The 19,080-nt window shown below is 43.3% G+C and overlaps 1 long non-coding RNA gene across 11 annotated transcripts in view; it reads left to right on the forward strand.

The window, feature by feature from the left end:
- Positions 1-18,745, forward strand: part of LOC104911281 (uncharacterized) — a 108,516-nt gene extending 89,771 nt beyond the window's left edge. For 5 of the 11 annotated variants that reach the window (XR_014883799.1, XR_014883807.1, XR_014883802.1 and 2 more), the window contains exons 8-11: positions 1-5,480; positions 8,948-9,399; positions 14,513-14,663; positions 15,522-18,745. The exon at positions 1-5,480 is cut by the window's left edge and continues 34 nt beyond it. This is a non-coding gene — a long non-coding RNA (uncharacterized LOC104911281). The remainder of the gene's footprint in view (positions 5,481-8,947; positions 9,400-14,512; positions 14,664-15,521) is intronic. The other 6 variants (XR_014883806.1, XR_014883803.1, XR_014883805.1 and 3 more) reach the window with 6 other exon arrangements.
- The last annotated feature ends 335 nt before the right edge of the window (positions 18,746-19,080 follow it).

Here is a 19,080-nt window from a genome sequence, read left to right on the forward strand (position 1 = left end):
GAAACCAGTCTAAGCCTTTAAAAGAAAAAAAGGACGTACAGGAGGAAATCCACAGCGTTTGACCGGACGTGCAGTTCCAATTCAGGGTGAGCAATGCACATAAAAGAGATCCAGCGAGTGCCAGAATTAAAGAATGAGCAGAATTAAGATTTTGAGTCTTACATATTTTGGTATTAGACGAGCGCTAAAGACCCTCGCGGTAACCACAAGTGGTGACCTATTGCTTTGATCAACAACATCTACCAGAAAATATATTTTGCCAACGGATCCTTCTGCTCCCACAGTAATGAACCTCCACCAAAGATAAATGCATTTGGACGTGCATTTGATCTTGTCGTATTATTTGAATGCATTTGCAATTCTGTACTCACAGTTTAAATTCACTGTCGAGAGCAAGTTGCAATACTTTTAACGGGCTCTAATCTCTCTGGTTTCAGTTTGAGACCAAGAGGCATTTCATATCATCAGCAGTGGATTTGTATTGTATGCTCAGAAAATAGAACTGGATTTCCAGGGGGTTTAATTTATCAATATCTGGTCTTTATGGGAAACATTAGTTTGCATAGGAAAAGGGGTTAAAGGAAGGTTTAAATTATGTCTCTAATATTTCCTGAAAACTTTGTACAAAAATATTCTATGCCACAAAAGCCCATTAAATATTCAAACTTTAATATACATTCCTCAGTAACAAATGTACAGTTAGATAACACATAAAGAATTGTGAATGACTAATTATATTTTGCATATTTACAGCAAAGACAATTAGCAAATAGCTTTTATATGCAAAATAAATGAAAAAGTAATTAAGATGCACTAACTAGAGCAGCAATATCAAGTCTGTTGTCTTGTGATTCATTCCTAACAAACATAATAATTATGCATTCATTGTCATATAATTAAAACAGCTCTGTCCTTTAGAAAACTGGTTATTTACTGTATAATAACCTGAAGAGTGGCAGAAGTTCCTCATAATGGTGAGAAGGATAATTAAATATTTCTTCCTGGTGTCTGCTCACTCAGTTGAGTTTATTATCTTAAACTTCTGCAAGAAAACATTTCTTCGGCAGTTCCAACCTCTCTCCCCAGCTCACCTCCTCCCCAGTGGGAAAGCTGTGCCTCTGCTGTTCCCTGCTCCCACACCAAAACCTCCCCGAGCGCTGCCAAAATGGGTACAGCATTAAATCCCACACCAGGAGGACAAATCTCATGGGTCCCACTTAGGAGGACGGGGATGCTCCCGTTCAAACCATCTCCTCCATGCTGTGACCTTGGTTGAACTCCTTTGGTGTCACTGCTAGAGGCAACCACATATCTCATTTTGTGCATGAAGAATACCCCCTGTCCTGAACGTGCCATGATCCTTGGATGGAGCACAGCAAACCTCTATCTTCCAGCTGTAACCCACTGCACCTTTGCCTCTCTCCATTCTCCTACTGCTTTCACTGCCCAGCTCTTATTATAGCTCAGTAAAACATAATAAATCACTTGGTCTCAACTGGAACCATTAACCAATGCGCAACAGAAAATCCAGTTCCATAAACCATCTCTGTAATACCACAATATCATCAACCATTCTTTTTGTCTTAAAATTCCATTTTCCTGTAAACCTCAACTGCAGAACGCACCGAGCTCCAGCGCAGGAAAAGCAGAGTAATTGTTTGGCTGAACACAGGGCTGGCCTGGATCAGTAATCGGATTTCAGGGGACTCAATAGGTGAGGAGCAGGGCACAGGGAGCCGGTCACCGATGTGTGCTGGGACAGACAGACTCAGTCCTGTCCTCCTCTCGGAGCCTCAGCTCAACACCAGCCCCATGTGAACTCGCACAGAGGGAGCTGGGATGGATTTCATTGCCTGCAGCCCCTCAGCCCGTTGCTAGGAGTGTTTGGGGTAACCTGAGATTTGCCTTGAAGGGATGAGCAAGATGCAAAATGAACAGAAAGAAAGAAAGAAAAGGATGACATTGTGCTGTTGGCCTCTGCCAGGAGTGTGGTCTTTGCACGTATTTCTCAGTAGTCCAGGGGAAAAAAATTAAAGTCCCTACAGGCTTTGTTACTCAATTCATTTACTCAGACCTGTCCATCTGCTTGTTTCCTCTTTGGGAAGCAATGGGACTTGGCCTGGCCTGAACAGAGGGACCTCATGCTGCATTCCTTGAATTAGTCATCCTTCAAAGTCCCACATTGGTCCCTATCCCCCCCCCCCCAAACTTCTAACTCAGCACAGAATGGAAATGGGCCTTATTCTCCATTAAATTCTACACAGCAGAGATTTCAGTGTTTGGGCCATGCTTACACTTCCTTAGGCTAACCTGGTGCTTGAGTGCATTCCTCAACAGCTCTGTCTTTCTGCTTTATCCCCTTTGTAGTGATGTTGGACAACCAAGGTTTACTTTCCTCGTGCACTGCTGATGGCTAGTCTGCTGCTTGAGTCAAAGCAAGGATGGAGGGCAATACCTGTTAATGTGGGCAATACCACTGGGACGCCTTGGAGACCCATTTTCCCTCCTTATCCCTTGAAATATACAGTGCTGCAAACCATGTATGAAGGAACAGGGACCATTAACCAACCTATGAGGACCATTAAACAACCTATGAGGACTATTAGCCACCCTTTATGGACCATTAGCCATCCTATAGTGAGCAAAAGCCATTGTATAGGAAGCATGAGCTTCCAGAGCCTGCAGGGTGTCAGGACACAGCTCTGTGCAGAGTTGCCAGAAGAGACTTAACCTCGCTCTGTCCCTGTTTACCCAAAGTAAAAAGATTGCAAAGCTTAGTTGATGTCTGCGAGTGCCTCGGGGTTATGAGATGATAGGCACTATGTACATGCAAGTGTATTATAGTGCATGTCATAAGTAGAATTAATAAGCTATAATGTATTAATGTAAAGGTAGCACACACTCCTGCATGATGGCCTTTATATCTGCAACTAATGTGTTCATTTAAAATCGCGTTAAGAAAAAGTAACGTAGTCCATCAGTATGGGATAATGAGTCAGTAAATATCATCTATACAAAATGAGTCAGCAGTAAGAACTATGACAAAAAGAGAAGCGAGGAAGAGGATGCTTGGAGAGATGGATATGACACATGCATTCCTTTCAGAAGTTATAATGTTCTTTTTGGAAATCTGGCTTTGATTTTGGGCAGTTAACATCTAAAATATTGGGGATCAGAAGCAGAAGGGGGGACCTTTTGCCTCAGACTTTTTGTGAAGGGCAATCTGAGCCCTCAGGAAAGAATCAGAAGGACCTCTGTGACCTACAGTTGGGATGTTGGGATTGAACATCAGAAGCTGGGATTGGGGTGAACATCAGAAGCCCTTCTTGATCATAGAGGCATCAGCGTGTTTTCACAGAATCATGTAATAGAATTGAAAGGCTGGAAATGGCCTCCCAATATCCCCAAGCCCAACCCCAGCCCGCCCCTACCATGCCCACTGACCATGTCCTTCAGTGTCACATCTCCATGGTTCTTGGGGGACCTCCAGGGACTTACTCCACTACTCCTTGGCAGCTGTGCCTCTGCATCACTGCTTGTCCTGAGAAGAAATGTTTCCAAATATCCAACCTGACCTTTCCCTGGTGGAACTTGAGACCATTCCCAGCCCCTAGGCTTTGCCCATATCCTGGGTTCAGGAAGGTTGTGACATCCAAGCACAGCTTGGGTGGAAATGTGTGCAAATGGTCAAAGTCCTCCTCTGACTGGAACCAAGAAGCCAAACTATTATTATGATAAGTGCTCATATTTGGACTAATTATGTATTTTGCATGTGCAATCCACACCCACCGATGAGCTCTCCCAAAAGCAGAGGTTAAAATGCTGTATCTACTTCAGCAATGAGCTGTTGCTTGAGCAAAGAGGATGCAGCAAGGCCAGCTCCACATTGTAGCGTTTTCTTTCATCTTGCATTGAAAGCAGGAAAGGCAAATGGTTTCTTTCACCTCTCCAAGGTGCTGCACCTCCTGCATCTTGCAGAAGTCACCCCTGGACTTGTCCCCCACCCAGGCAAAGGGCCAGCAGCTGGCTTGGTGCGGGGCAGCCTCAGATGGACAGGAATGGGGAGCGTGTGTGAACAAGAATGAATGTTCTTAGGCAGGGATGAGAGGTAAAGGAATAAAATGATCTCTAGCTCTGCGTAAAAGAAAGGGAGAAAATCAAATTCCAGCAGCTACAAGCTGGCTACGTTATACCATCATAATCCAGAAATGAACATTGATTCCGAAGAAGTCGCTTCTTCAAACTTTAACGCAACAATTAAGTATTCCATTGTCATGGCTCAATTAAATGGTATGGCCTGAGAAAATTGAGGATTGTAAAGTGAGGATGGAATGTGCTTTGATCCTCTTTCCAGGGTTATTGTTTCATTAATAAATGAACATGTCATTTGTCTCACCAGAGGGAGCTCCTGCCCTCCAGGCTTTTTCCCTTTTTTGTTCAGGTTTTATAAAGATGAATTTCCAGTGCTCTGAAATACCATGGATTAGTAGTTAAGCCTGACAGCACTTCGGGGAGTAGTGGGCTTAAAGTGCCTCACACAGGTCTCCAAAGCACTTGTTTACTAATAGAGGAAATCAGCGACCGTCTGCAGCTGCTGATATCGCATTACCATTTGGAAAGACAGTAGCTGAGATAACAAATCACACAGTTTTAATAATTACTCCTGCATTCCAGTTTTTTGTTTCCTGCATAACTGCAAAGGCTGGATTTCTTCCAAATAAACAGATAAAAACAGTATGGAACTTTTATCTTTTAATGATAATGACAACACATCATGTTTCACTAAAAGTTTCCTGCTGAATTTTTTTTTTTTCCCCCTGATTTTCAGAGTTTCAATAAAACGTAATTATACTTTATAATTCCGCTCTTTTAATCTTCACTTCAAAAACTATTCACAGTTAGCAAGTTTGCAAGGCACGGGGAGGCAGAGCGGCCCTTCCCCACATTGGGCTGTTCACAAATTCTGTCTTGGGGTAAACCTGTCACCAAACGATGCGACCCAAGCTGCTTTGCATTCAGATTAATAGCTCGCCTCATTTGAATACAAAATAGCCCCATTTTTGCGGTTATTAAATAATAAAAAAAAAATAATAACAAAACCGTTTGGCAGCGAAAGGATGTTTGAGCGAGGATGTGTCTTTTCTGTTCTTATTTCTTTTTTTCTTCTTCTTTTTTTAAATCCTGAATGGAATATGCTCTGGTGTCAGGAAGCTTTCGTATCAATGGCGAGGCTAAAAAAGCAATGCCTATAAGAACCAAATGGTGAATACGTACTCTGGGAATCAGAAAGTTCTCGTTACCCCAAAACCTAACCAGATCTCCACACCTTTGCTATGTTGAGAGAAATGCCAGCAGTTTCATTAAGAACTTCTGTTCCTAAATAATTCCATGGATTTATTTAGAAGAGCAGAGAAGAGGAGGAGGAGAGGAATGCCGCAATTGCACCTTCCTCTCCCAACCCAAAATATCCAGACTTGAAGGTAAGGTAAACTTTTCTCACAGCTTTTAGTTTGCTTACCACCAGCCCATGTTCCACTGGGTGATTAAAGAAAGCTTTTTTAAAGCATTACTTCAGAATGATCTTAATTGGTGCAAGGTTGAGCCCTTTCTAGGAGGGGAGGGAAAAGGTTGAATAGCCTTTTCAAGTCACATGAAAGTTTCTAGGATGAATGTACGATAATTAGATTAATAAGTAGCTTAATTTATCACAGCTAAGGATTTCAACAGCCACACATTAGAGCAAGAAAAAAAAGATTAGTGTGATTCCAGTTTGTAAAAAAAAAAAAAAAAAAAAAAATTGTACCAAAACTTGATTAACCTTAAATACAAAGTGCCTTTCTTTTTGTGTGTAAATTCAGTGGTTTAAGGGGCAGAAAAAACAGTGAAATAATCAGAAAAGTCCTGTTCCGTTCCTTTCTGTGTGCTGGCTAATGAGAGATATCAGGACTGTGCAAAAACAACTTTTCCCTGCGAGGTTATTCTTCCCAGAGTGTGGATTTAAATGGAATCTGCAGCCTCTGTGCCTGTTGGAGATCCTGAAGATCTGAGTGAGGCGTGAGACAACGGGGCTGAAAATACCGCTAACAGCAGCCTTATACATTTGAAAATAAAAGAAATGGAAGCAGCGAGAAAATAGGTGAAATATATATTCTGTGGGAACGCAAAGTTCTGTTCATCTTGGTGCTGGCAAGGCAAGGCGAGAGCAAGGAGCCAGAGGTGTGCAAAGCAGCTGTAGCCAAAGCCGACGCCAAGTGTGCAATTACCAATGCTAATTAGCCCCTCAATATTCGCCTGCACCAAGCGCGGTGTCCAAAGTGTGCCATCATCATTTCTGGGCGCTCACATCAGGTGTCATTAATCCACCTCCAGAATGTCGCTGCCTTGTTCCCCACGCTTTTTAGGAAGTTGGTGTTGGGCCCAAAGGATGGGGTTCGGCTCTCTCTGCCCCGAGCCCCAATTTGAAACAGGCCCATAAGGGAAAGGGTCGTTCCTCCCCTAGGAAACAGCAAAACAAACGACTCCAAGCCTAAAACAATAATAAGGCTGCGATGAAATGAGAAACGAGGACAGTTGCTTTTAATTTGATCTCATACTTAAGGGGTGCCCACGAGTGCTAACGAAAGGGAGGGAGCAGTGGGTGCAATTAGGGTGCAGATAACGCGCCTTGCACGCGCCGTAGTGTCTGAGAGGTTAGCGCCAGCACGGGGAGATCATCCCAATCAAAGTGGCTGAGGGCACTTGTGCATCGGCCTGTTTGATAAGACTGATAAGTGTAACCAGTAGCTTAGGAGAATCGATTTCCACCGCCGGAGATCTCCCCGGATGCTCTCATCCTTTCTTCTGTTTATATGAAAGTGAAGCTTTAAAGATGCTTTATCATCTAATGGCGAATATGACACAGAGTTACAAACGGAATCTTTTTTTAATCTCAGAGTGGAAAATTTAAGCGGGGCAGTGGTTCGCTTTAATTATGTATATTGAACAAATTTGAAGAGATGAGAAGAAACTTGTTTTTCAGCCCACTGAACCCAAGTGCTTGCCTGTAATCTAAAATGGATATCTAATTATTGTTTAACATTATTTATTTAGGAGGAGTTACGACCTCTAATTTGCCTTTAAATGATTAATTTAGTGTTTAAATAAAGCTCCTTTTATTTAATAATGTTTTCTTTAACCAATCTTCACTAATGTCAATAAACTCTTTGTTTAACCTTCTTAAAGGAAACGTTTTCTCAGCTCTGAGACAATTACGAATTGCCAAAACCCATATGGAAAAATGAGCTAAGTAATCATCTAATATTATTGCAATGTGCTTAAGAAGAGAATACTCCACCCCAGTAATGCAAAGCAGGGGGGAAGAAACAAGCTTTCCTAATCATTGGGCACCCTCACCCATGGGGAGAGGTCTTGGTAAGCACCCTCCTGTACATTGATGCCAGTGACCACAAGGGATGAGCTCACACAAAGGGCAAGGGAGCACCAATCACTGCCCCAAAACTCAGCTCTAGGCCTTTGGCTCTTTTCTGAAAGGCACATATAATGGCGTATGTATGTTACCTTATTGTACATACTGGCCAACAGATTTCAAAATGAGCACCTGCTGTGTGTTGAGCACCATTTCTATGTGATAAAAATGGTATTTGTAACAAGTTATGTGCATGTTCTCTTGATCTTGTTTAGATCCTCTGTGCCTTGCTCTGAAGTACGGTGTGTCACCGGAGCTGGGAAGATAATGAGAAACAATAGGTAGCACTAACAAAGGCAAAACAACATCCAGGAGAACAGAAAGGGGGGAAGTTAGGACAAGAAGGAGAGACAGGATTTAAAGCAAGGAGCAAGATTACAGAGGATGGCAAAGGGTAGAAGGGAAGCAGAAAATCCAGGATGTGAGGTTCATAGGTTTATGCTAACCTGATTGTGGAGATCTCCGTGGATAGCAACTCCACAGTCCCTCTGGGCAGCATTGTCCAGTGGTCAACAAACCTCAAGGCAAATAACACCCTTCCTGTGCTAGGAATGGGACATCCTAGATGGGATAACTTCTCAATCTTGGACTTGTTTTGTTATTGACCCAAAAGTTCATGTTGGGACCAAAGAATGTCTCCAGCAAGTGAATGTGTGGCAGGTTTGTTTTTAGAGTGGGAGCAATGCCTGAAGCTGCTCAGGAGCTGTGGGACAGCAATAGGATGGAAACGTCTGACTCCTCAAGGTGTGGTCTGCAGAGATGTCACATGTAGGAAAAGAAAGGATGGACAGGTGGACAACAAACCAGAAAGAGGAAGAATGCAGAAAACTCTCAAAAGAGCAACAAATATTGAGAGGTGTGAGACTCAACCAAACATTAGGAGCAGAGCTACAGAAGACTATAAGAAGTATAAGTCCACATTGGTTATTGTCTGGAGCTCAAGTAGTATCAAGGTGAACAGAGACATATGTTGGTAGTGCAGTCCACAAAGAGCAAAGCTGCCTCGGTGTGGCTGGAAGCTCAGCAAGCATTAGGTGTCCAAAGCATCTTGTTCTTCCTCTGCTTTGGGAGTAGGTGGGAGCCTGAGAGAGCTGTAGGGAGCTGGTTCCTTGCTGGCCAGAGGCCAAAATTTCACACGGGAGTGTCTGCACTTCTCTTCTCCATCACCTGATCAACCAGCAGGTCCCTGCTGTGTTCCCAGCATCCCTTCACTGACATAAAATATTCTCTTTTGGTATCTTTCTTTTTTAATACTGGCAAAGACCTTTTGAGTACTTGTCTTCTGAAGTTTTGATATGAGAGGTTCAAATTATTTCCTAGCAATACGAGCCAAGGCCTCATTCAAGTTGTGGACATCCTCAGCTCATTACTGTACACACCGAGGCTGATACACTGGCATGGGCAATTTATAACAGATTTGGAAGGTGAGAAAATCCATGCTCAGCTTCTTCTTTCTCTCTCATCTTATCCTTACACTTACAGACCATTCCTTAGGAATTCAGACTGAGGCCACACAACAGCAGAGCCCAGCTGATGCCATCAACACAACCAGGATTCTCTTTGCACTCACCTGCAAGCAAACCTCCATGTAAGTGATGAGACTGGGACCAATGCACAAACAAGAAGGATCTGGGGATCCCCAGGCTCCCTTCCAGAGCCAGCAGAGTTGGATGAACTGCTACTTTAGCATCTCCTCGGAGCTGGGCCAGCACATCAGGGGCGAAGAGGAGTTGAGTCCTGCCTTTAGCTCTGGCCTTGGCTTTCCAGGCGGGGTTCCTCCTCCAGCCAATGCAGCCACACACCAGTCCAGATGTTCAAAGAGGGACCAGCCTCCCACAGACCCTATGGGAAAGATGAACAAAAGGACAGTGAGCAACTACATGTCTTATAATCTTCGGTTCACAAGCCACCATGAGCTGTTTGCCCTGCACACGGTAGGAAGCAAAGTATAATCTCCGCTGGGTTACAGGTGAACGAGCAGATGTTGTTGCCCTCAGGCAACTTGAGGAGATACCATCACCTTCTGAACACAGTGTGTTAAAGATGAACCTTCTTTAAAATAGCTAGTGACCTTCAGCCTGCTAACTCCATGTATGCCCAGCTGCTCGTTAGGGATCAAGAAATGCCTGGTTAAAAGTTCCTGCCCCACCTTCCACGCAGCATGGACAAGTCCCCTGAGACTTGCTTGGCAGCCCAACCACATACAGAGCTGAATCACAGTAGACATTCCTCCACTGGAGTCCTCTCAGTGTTAGCAGACGACATGGCCTGCCCCAATGAACGTGAAAATAGTTTTCTCAGGAAACATGTTGACATATAGGAAGCAAGTTCTCTGCATCAGCCAATGCAGAGTCCTTAAATAGGGATAGGATGCATCCAAATTTGTATTATTATTATTTAATAAATGAGTTATTGTGCCTTTTTTTTTGAAACCACAATAGGAAGAGGGTAGATGTGGCACCGAGGGATATGGTTAGTGGACGTGGTGGGGATAGGTTGATGGCTGGGCTAGATGGAAAAGATCGTAGCGGTCTCTTCCAAATTTAATGATTTTATGATTCTATGAAAGAATAAATCAAAGGTCTTTTTGCATCCATCATCTCTTTAGACAGGACTTGCACAGTGCTCTCAGCTGCTGAAAAGCCTCACTAACCTAAACTAAGTAAAAATTTAAAAATCAAATGGAGTTGTAAACTGCTAGTTAGAAAAGAACTTAGATTGCACATTTCTGTTAGCTTTTCATCTACCCTGCAAAATTCCCACTGCCTGCATGGACAGGAATGGGTAATATTGTTTGATAAATGAATAAAATATCAGGTAGGAAGCATTTTCTTTGCCTGGAACTTCATTATCTCCATACCTGCCCTCCTGAGCTCATATGTAGGCTGTGTGTCTGGGCTGGTGTGGTTTTCCGTTCTGGTTATTCGCTGTTTGGCTTGTATTAGCAGCTACTAGCATGGAGCCCTGGAGGTAGCTCAAAGTTGAAGTTGTTTCCCCTTTCATCTTACATCATTATTTAGAGTGACATTATGGATTTTGTTCCGGGGCTACAAATTCATCTAGATTACGTACCCCACTGTAAATTTCTACAGTGAAATACAGAATTGGTAACTTTTCTGAGACAAAAAATTAAAAATTAAAAAAAATAGGCAATTCTAGCAATGGGAGAGGACAAGTTGGTAGAATATTAGGAAAAAATTCTACTCCAAAAGAGTGGTGATGCAGTGGCACAGCTGCCCAAGGAGTGGTGGGGTCAATGGTCACCATCCTGAAGATGTCCAAGTGCCATGGAGATGTGGCATGAGGGATGTGGGCAGTGGGCATGGTGGGATGGGCTGGGGTTGTGCTTGGGGATCATGGAGGTCTCTTCCAGCCTGAATGGTTTTATGATTCTGTGATTCTACGAGTATTTTTCCACCTCACCATAACGACCCTCAAAGCCAGAAAAACATATTTTCCATGATTCTGTTTTTGTTTTACTCTCTTGTTTATTTTCATCTTAACATTAATTGCCCCATAAAGTCTGCTTGGTTTTATCAATTAGCTTTTGCGGTGAGAAAATATTTTAGCTCCTAATGCAGCGTAATGATTTTTTTTGCCTATTTGCTGAGGGGGTTATTAATAAATGTCCCCACTGGGGTTAGAACTCTGGTGCACTGGTGTTTGCTTTAGGGGAAATGAGGGATTGGAGGAAAATCCTAACCAAACGGAGCTGTAATTAGAGGGAAAGCAGCTGCAATTAGAACTATATGTTCGCCTACACCCATGGCACGTGGGGACAGACCTCCCCTTGACTCAGGCAGGGATGGCAGCAGCAGCTCTGCCATGGCAGAAAGGGGAAAGCTGTGGGTTTCCCCTTCGTTTCCAGATGTTGCACCATGCATTCTGCATATTTTCCAAGGAAAAGCCTTTCAAGGAAGATTTCTTCTCAGCAGAGAAGCCAACTGCAGACTCCTCTGAGGCGGGATTTCACCCTGATGTCTCACTCCTTGCTATTTGTTTAGCCTGAACTGCTGCCACCAGCACTGCTGGGCTCTCTGGTCAGCTGCCAGCAGAGAAGGTCCTTCAAACACCGCATCCCAGTGCACATCAGACACCCTCACTGTTACCTGCAGACTCTTCTCCTGTGGCTATACGTTCTCCAGGGCTGGATGGCAAAGCCTGGCAGACCTCGTCCTCCTTCCTGCTGCCACAACGGGCTTTGTTCACCAAGGAGAGGAGCAGACGCTGTCCCTGCAGCTTTCCTGCCTCTTACAAATCTAAATTCATCGTTGCGGGGAAATGAGGCAGCTAATAGGCTGTCCTAGCAAAATCACATCCAGCCACGAGACACAAGTTTCTGGAAAGATGAATTTTCCAGCCTGAAGCCTGATGGGAATTCAGGCTGAGTTAAAACATTAGTGTTTGACTTTATCAATTAGCCGAACAACATTAAACACTTTCATACAGCAAGGACACATATGGAATAATAATAAAAAAGTGCAACAGATGTGCAACGCTGCTTAATATGGCTTTTAGCTTAATTCATCTCATTGCAGAAAGCTGTAATTCTCATGGTTTCTGAACACCAGCGACTGATGTAACATGTTGTCCTTCCCTCTTTTTTTGGCTAAAAAAAAAACCCAAACCAAAACAATTACTATTATAGCACTATTAGCTTTAAGGATTTACAGCTTTGCTTCTTTCACAGCAGAGATCAGAAGTAATATAATTTGTTCGGGGAAAACCTGACCGTGTCCTTACAAGCCTCTGCAGGGCACCTCGTATTGGTATTCTCTATGGGTCCCCCATACAGCCCTGTGTAGGAGAGAGGTTAGGAGCTGGCTGGTTATAGAGACCCATGTTTGAGTGCAATCTCCAACCCATCACATCCAGAGAAAGCAGATAGAAAGCAGCAGCATGGTGCAAAGGTTTATCATAGAATAGAATACCATAGAATGGTTGGATTGGAAGGGACCTTAAAGGTCATCCAGTTCCAACCCCTGCTGAGGTCTGGGTGCCTCCTACCAGGTCTGGCTGCCCGGGGTCCCTTCCAGCCTGGCTTTGGGCACCTCCAGGGATGGGGCATCCATAGCTTTTTGGGCAATCTGCTCCTGTGCCTCACCACCCATAGAGTAAAGAAGTTCTTAAATTCCCACCACCTACATGTGATAGAGGAGGGGTTTAGCCCATCATTGAACTGCATTCACAAAAAAAGTAGATCTTGCCAAGCCCCCAAAAGATGCAAGCTGTGCAAACACCAGAAAAGTCACCTATATGAGGATGGGTCTTGAGATTCCCTTTGGAAAACAACTGCTGTAGATAGAAAACCTGAAACACCATGTGGGTGAAGCAGGTATCAGCTGTCAGCATTGCTGAAGCAAGAATAGCTGACCCTCAGTAGCTGTGTATGGTTCATACCCTATTGCTCTTCCCAGCAAAAGCATTCAGGCTTTGCATGGAGGAGGTGAGAACTCTTTTTGTACAAAATAAAGCTTTCTGACCTGGCAGAAAGCAAAGACATTCCCTCATTCCATGAGGGCTCATGCTCTGTTGGTATCTACTCTGATTCCTGGCAAGGCATCCACCACAACTAGATATTTGTTCAAAACCAGAACCTCTCAGAATAACCATAAAGATGCCTATTCTTCAGTCAGCTGACCATTCCATTTCCTTTACTTCCTTCTTATCCTTTATGTGTGTGTGTAAGCATGTGTCTCTCCATGTATCCCTCTAATCACACACACACTGTGTGCACAAGATGTACGCGTAGTATCTTCAACACTCAGAGAAGCTTCTTATTTATTTGAAAAGTTGTTTTAAAGGAATGTGTATTATAGGGTGGAAGTAATAGTCACAGAATCATAGAACTGAGTTGGAAGACACCCTTTCAGGCCATCTGGACCAACCCCCATGCAATGAACAGGGACACCCAAATCTCAATCCATTACTCAGAGCTCCATCCAACCTGACCTTGGGTGTCTCCAGGGTTGAAGCATCCACCACCTCTCTGGGCAACCTGAGCCAGCGCTATACTTGTTGTAAAAAACATTTTCCTTGTATCCTACCCTCTTTTTCCCCTCATCCTGTCACAACAGCCCGCGCTGTAGTCTGTCCCCTTCTTTCTCATAGCCCCCCCTTTAGATACTGAAAGAACAGCATACACCTGTGCATGCACACCAACCAACACCTATGTCTTAGCATGTATCTGTATAATACGTGTACGCACAAAACAAACACGTGGTTTGTTCATTAGCTAAATGCAGAACTCATGCTGTACCCTTTCCTCCCTGTGCTGAAGGGCGTGAAATTAAGCACAGGTGTTTTCAGTCCCTTTTATTACATTAACAGCACCAGAAGCAGCACAACCTATTGCGGCTGCTTTGACACGGCCGTTAATTTTCACTTGCAGCTGTGGCAATTAGAAAGTGTACTTAATAGAGTGTCATGTTAATTGTTGCAGAGTTAACCAATTTCTCCATTTAATTGTCAATTGATTAACCTATTGAAATGGTAAGTGACTCAGTTTCCTTCCAGAACAAACAGCAGCTACGTATTGTAGCTCTATCCAGCTGGAGGGGGTACTCTGTGGTTTGCTCAGGCTCAGTGTGCTGGTATTTTTCTACACCTCCCTGAGCTTTTAATTAGATGAGCCAATTTTACATGTATTTGTCTGCTGGAAAGGTTATCTGTGCTGGAGCTGACCTGCAGAGACAAGGTTGAGCCTAGCGGTCTTAATAGAAAAGGTTTTCAGCTATGACTGCCGTACTTGATTGCATTGTAATGGTAATTAACTTGAGACTTGGCCTCCCTCAATGTTTTTTTGTAGCTTTAACTATGCAATGAGATGTTTCCTCTGTCATATATATGCACTTATTAAGCTCTCATTGGATTCTAATATGCATGCAAATAGTCAAGAGTTTCTTAAGGCTAATACTACACTATGTAGATTGTAGTGCCATTAAGTCACTACAAAGATGTAGCCCGCAGCAAACTTAGAAGGCTCCTTTTCCTCTGAGTGTAGGTGAGGCTTGATTTCTCATTTTTGTGCTTTGCTTAAACCTAAAGGAGGAAGAATTCCCTCTACGTAGTTTCGTTGCCTTTTATCTGAAGGATACTCCACGCGACAGCACGTTTTGAGGCTTTATTCTTACAGAGCCATCCTAAAAATGCGCTGGCGCTCTACAAGGAAGATTGCAACGTTCTCAATTCCAAGTCGGTTTGTAATCCATCCCCACCCCTACTCCTTTCCCCGCGCGGCCCGTTTGAAAGCCCCCGGTATCTCCTGTGTTTCTGCATGTTCTTTTACAGTACGGCGCTGTCATTTAATTACGAGACAATCCACCACAACTGAGCAAGCATTTTCATCATTGATAATGTTGGTAGCAGGCAACTGAGACAAAATGATTACAAACCTATGTTGCGCTCAATGGTCCTTTAGAGGATTTCTCTCTTAATAGCGCTGCCTCATTCATGTTTGGTTCAGTACATTTGTTCTTTAAAAAAGGCATAGATTAGAAGAGTTTCAGGGTAGGTTAATAACTCAACTGAAAATGGCTGCTCGCATTGTCAAAGTCTGTTCCTGCAGTTGCCTGGTGCTTTCTTCAGTTCTTCCACACTGCAGCTTTGGCCCAGTTGGTAAACAGCTTAAGTCCAGACATCTTTTCATTCTCTGCGCAGCGGATTGAAATAAAAATGCATATAAGTGGCGACTGACTGGCGCTGGCCTGACAATAGCCTGTAACATTATGCAAGGGTATTTACATAGGAATAAGGCCTTGGTAAAGAAGACAGGGGCAATTAATGACTAGGGCCACACATATAAGGAAAGTTTGTCCAATCCTTTCTTCAATAAAGATCTTTTGTAAAGTGCTATGGAAACTCATGGAGGCCCCCAAACAGATTAGGAGTGGGACTTTTGTGGTGTGGTTTTTGTTGTGTTTTTGTTGTTTTTTAACTTGAAGCTAAAAAGGCCAAATTTTGTAAAGGTAAAATGTAATTCTTCTGCAGTTTAGATATTTTTTTTTTTTTTTCCTCCTATTGTGACTCCCCCACAACCTTTCTTTTTTCCCCACAGGAACCAGTTGAGTGCAGCTACTTTCATAAGAGGAAGCACGGGGGAAAAAGAAAGCAAACAAGTAGTGTACCTCCACCAGGGAGCACGGTGGAGGCACAGGGCTTGTAGGAGACCTGTCACGAAGCTTGACTCCTTCTGCTCACACAGGTTTGGCATTTAAGCTAATTTGTAAGCGTTTAGGGCCTGACTCTGATCTCCCTTTCACCGCTCACTGGAGCTGTCAAAGCACTTCCCAGCAGAAGTAAGGTAGGGACCCTGCCAGCTGGATTTGGCCCTTTCTCCACTCTTTTGTCCTGGTGGATTTGGGCTTAAGTAATTCTGACAAAACAAGGAGCCCATGTCCTAGCATGGGTTGTGTTGCTGATAGTGGAGCATCTTCAGGGATGTAGAATCCCTCCAGATCGGATGCCCTCCTCAAGGCTGACATACAGGGGAGGGTTTGCACACTTCTCTTTTCCACCTGTAGGGCTCAGCTTAAGGCTTGTGGATACCAATGAGTCCACTTCTATCTCCCTAGGGGACACCAGCCCAAATCACCACGAGCCAAAGACAGCTCAGAAATCCTAGTCAGTGAGGCCTGTTCCAACGGCCAATGAGGCCTACTCTAGTGAATCTCAGGCTTGAGACTTGCACGGCCCCGCTGAGGACCTCATTTTCCATGGGTGGCCATGGCACATCTGTTCATGGCGACTTGAACATGTCCACAGGAGTTAAGCAGTTTCACTTTCAGGCTCAGGCGTTGGTGTTCAAAGACTTTGTTCTTATTCCGATGACTGATAGAGGACCTCAGTTTCGGTTGATGCTGGAGTCTTTTAAGCACGCTTTCCAGAAAGCTGTAGATCTCTATTTTGGGAACTAAGCAGAGATCCTTCTGCTGAACCCATCATAGATATTCAAGAAGACACACTTTGGTGGGCATCAACACATTGGTAAGCGTCAATGAGGAAAGCCTCATTGATTTTTCTATACTTTTGCCAAGTTTGAAGCCATTTGATGATCTACTCATTGAATCTTTTTCCTCATAAATGATTTTTATAGCAGAATATAACTCAAGAGAAAAATATACTTCCTGGGAAGCATATTCTTCCAGTTATGCCACTTTCTTTATTCAGAATTAAATTAAAAGATCAACATTTCCATGGAAAGTAATTCCTGAAATGCTTTCTGGACTCTGAAGAGGGGGAAACAAATGTTAATAACACAAATGTGTGGTTCCTGTGAGAGGAGTGTGGATGGAGCAAAGAATGTGATTCTACTTCAGCCCTGGAAAGCCGCAGAAATCAATGCTTCATTCAAGGCTATTGATCAGTACTAAATTAATTAGACTTCAAGGCTTATGGCAGTTGATAAGACAACTTGTTAATTTAGTCAATGATAGTGTTTTCCCTAAAGCAGCAAATACCCTCTTTCTCAGAAAAGACATTTCCAGCACTTGCTACCCAATGTTTTTTCTCCCCCTTTTTTTTTTTTATTAAAAAAAAAAAATCACTTTACATTTAAATTAAGATAAGGATTGGATGGGGAGATGCTTCCATCTACCCCATTTGCCTTCCTTTGCTGTAACGTTGGAGCGGGTTGTTGATAACATCTGATGTAATTTAATAGGACGGCAGCATAACATTTAGCTTCTTCGACCCCGGCCCATTGACAGCGATGTTCATTTGGGAAAGCTGCTGGGGGAGGAGGAGGAGGGAGCAGACCCACTTTCTAACTACGTTTTTAAAATGGCAAACCCAGGGTTCCTGCTTCCCAGGCAAGGAGGATGCTTGTGGCAGCTGACAAAGGCATGGGGAGTGCTGGTGCTGCAAGCCATGAATGAGACGAAGGTATCCCAGAATACCCCGGACATCGGGCCGTACTTCCTGCTGGCTGGGAAGGACAAAAGGACAAAGCTGAAGGAGTGCCGGGGTCCCACCACCAGCTCTTGGAGGCACCAGTCTGCTACCAACAGCACTCCAACCCTCGGAGAATGCTAATAAGCCACTGAAGAGCTCAGCTTTCCTGCCATAATTCTATAGCGCCGTTGAGGACCCCATAGTGTTCACTAAATAAAGACAACTAATTGAGAATTTTTTGCACATTTTGCTCTGTGGACGTGTTGTTCAGGCGGTTCGTTGGGGAGAATGTCCCCCTACTGACAACAGGGGCCGATTGTTTTGGCAGCCGCCGGGTTAGCGCGAGTTCCCGGCTCTGGGGCTGACTTTCCAAGTATGACAAAAATGTTTAATTTTGGATTTTTTTTTTTTTTTTTAATTATGTGGCTGAGAATTATTTTGGCTTTGTGGAGAACAGGCCGTCTGGTGCTCATATAAAAAAAAAGAATATTGCTGGCATGGATTCTCAGAATTAAACCTTTGGTCTTTCTCCTTCTTTATTTCCCCTCTCTCACTCTTTTCCCCTCTTTCTCTCACTCTGTTTTTGCTGTTTTTTGGTTTGTTTTTTTGTGTTTTTTTTTTTAAACTGTATTTTCTATGGCAAGGCCTACATTTTTGTGTCTGCAGGTGACACTTTGATTGAAACTAAAATTAATAAATCAGCTGAAAAGCTCACACCTACAGCTCACAGCAGGGCCTTGAAAACACGGTTATAAAGGGAGCTTTATGCCCTTGTGTAAAGAAGGAATAAATTACAGAAGCACTTGTTGCCCTTGGACTCGATTTTGCTTTGCAGCCTGGTATCTTATTTTTGGAGCTTATTGTTAATCAACAGGTTCCTTGTAGGTTTAGCAGGTGACTTTGCTATTAATCTCCTATTTGACCACTATAGCATATTAATGAGGTAGGACTCTGGATGTGGCTATGTCTCCAGCACGAGGAATTAGTTGAAAAGGTGCACTCTTTACTCAATTGCCCACAGTTAACGATGCTGCGGCCCAAATGCAAAGTAGCATTTTCTGCAGCTTGTGTAGCATTAAGAGTGTTTTACTAACATTATGTTCCTCACTGTGCTTTTCTTCTGTTGTATACTTATTTCTTCTCCACGGAGGGCTATTATCAGGCTTACCGGTCCTTCCTTTTTGCTGTGTTTTTGGGGGCTTTCTTCATTTTGCATTCCCCTAACAAAATAATGAAATTACATATAAATGACAAAATGATATCCTTGCTTATTAATGCGCACCTTGGTTTTAATTAAACAATTTTGGTGGGCTTGGAAGGACCGTTGGATTTAAATGAAACGCTCGGCTCAACATTTCTCTTCAAAACTAGCTTAATAAATATCATTATAAAGTGCCGGAATTCAATCAGCCCCGTTTCACCTTGTGTTTTGGGTCTGATTTAAGCTTGAAGTGAGGATACCTATAGGGGTAGTTTAAGAACATAAAGAAAAGCTGAGGATTTAAGTCTTAAATTTGTAATTACAAGGATCTGCTGAAATACATAATATTATGAGACGGGCTACAAAACACCCCGGTGGAAACAGCAGCTTTGTTGTAATACAGTAATTTCCACATTCCAAGGAACGTGCTCTGCCGTAGACGGTTATTATTGGTGTTCCCTTTCATAACTTTCAGACGTGTGGTCTACCTCCCAAACAGATCCATTTTCTGATTTAAATCAGA

This window comes from Meleagris gallopavo, chromosome 5, assembly GCF_905368555.1.
Source record: "Meleagris gallopavo chromosome 5, MGAL_WU_HG_1.1, whole genome shotgun sequence".
NCBI lineage: Eukaryota > Metazoa > Chordata > Aves > Galliformes > Phasianidae > Meleagris > Meleagris gallopavo.